Genomic DNA, 1,548 nt, shown 5'->3' with positions numbered 1-1,548 from the left:
CATCTCATCCACCGAAACGCTATCCTTCCCGGCAAATCTCTTCCAGCATCGCGCTGTGCCGTTCGCTGAGGATGACGGCGTTGAGCGCAACCAAAGAACATTTGGATTCTCGTGCTGGTGGCGATCGATGCTGCACCGAACGCCGGCATCTCGTCTGCCACCTTGAGAACTTCAGCCGCGACAACGTGGCCTTCCTCTGCCTCCTTGCACTGTGGCAGCTTACGGAACATTTTCAGTGCCTCGTTGGCACCTGATATCTTGACCTGCGCCGAGGCGACCTCGTCACGGCGCTCTTCGTCGGCCTCGAGCATCTTGTTGGCCCGGAGGGTATCCAGCCATCCGGCCCAACCGGTAAAGATCCTGCCCAGCTGATTAGCGGAGAACAACTTAGTGTCTTGCAAGTGCTCCCTCTCGGCTTCCTGGGCGGCGGCGGTCTCCCCCGCTGTCACCGCCTGCCCCAGCAGCCCTTTGATGATCGGCCGTGCCAGCTCAGCGGCCTGCGCTGCCGTCGCGTCTGGGTGCATCACTTTGACGGTGAACTGCTTCGTCCCACCATCGACGACTCTGCCACCCACGCACACGATGATCTGCCCGCTTGTTATACTGTGCACCTGCGAATCGGCTCCAGCCGTGCCAGACAGCTTCTCAATGATGGCATCCGTGCTCACGGTGAGGGCCATGGCGACTGAGAGGTGATGGCGAGGCGTGCGAGCGATGAAGGGCAGACACTCGATTGCGCCGACGGGCGCAAGTCTGCCGATATCTCATCCGATATCTCATCCAATATCTCGTTAGCTTCGACGCCTCGTGGTGTGAAGTAGATGATGTGGTACAGAGGCCTACGGCCTGCAGGGCGAGCGCCGCACGAAGCCCAGCACCACCCCTCAGCAGAGCTGGCGAGAATCCTGGCGGATTCGCGCTACGGGTACTCGAGTAGGATCCCTACCCGGGTTTGGGCTCAACGAGGTTTGCCTCTCGCACCCCGTCTGTTTCCCTTTCCTTTTTTCTCTACAACACCCTCTCTTTTCCTCTCTATTTTCCCGGGAAAACTGCGTGGAAATCGTCAAATTCTTGGCTCTCTGAGCCGAGTCTGAGGCTGGTTTGTTTGGGCCCAAAATCAGCCAAATTTTAGGCCAAATCGGCAAAATGCCGGGAATTTCGCGGAGAACCCGTGTATACCTGGAAATTACCATGCGACCGTCCGGGTATTTTGTCGATTTCCTCAATTTTGCCTCAGATTTTGCCCCAGCCAGACCAACCAGCTCTCAGACTCAGGGAAACTCGCGAGTTTCCAGAATGGAGCACCAAACACCCTCTGTTTTCCCTGGAAATTTCCGGAAACGCAAAGTGCTGGGGACCCTCTGTTTTCCTTTTTGTTTTCCGGAAAACCTCGAGAGAGAGAGAGATAAAAACCTCGTTGAGCCCAAACCCGGGTACAACGGAGGGCTAACCTCGAAAGCAGATGGCTGCGCTCCCTGTTTCGCAGCCATCCGTGCTAAAGGATGGCTGCATGCCTAGAGCGCCTACGTCAACGTCCCTTACTAAATC

This window comes from Emiliania huxleyi (genome assembly GCF_000372725.1).
Source record: "Emiliania huxleyi CCMP1516 unplaced genomic scaffold EMIHUscaffold_27, whole genome shotgun sequence".
Taxonomy (NCBI): Eukaryota; Haptophyta; order Isochrysidales; family Noelaerhabdaceae; genus Emiliania; species Emiliania huxleyi.
This window is presented reverse-complemented; position numbering follows the sequence as displayed.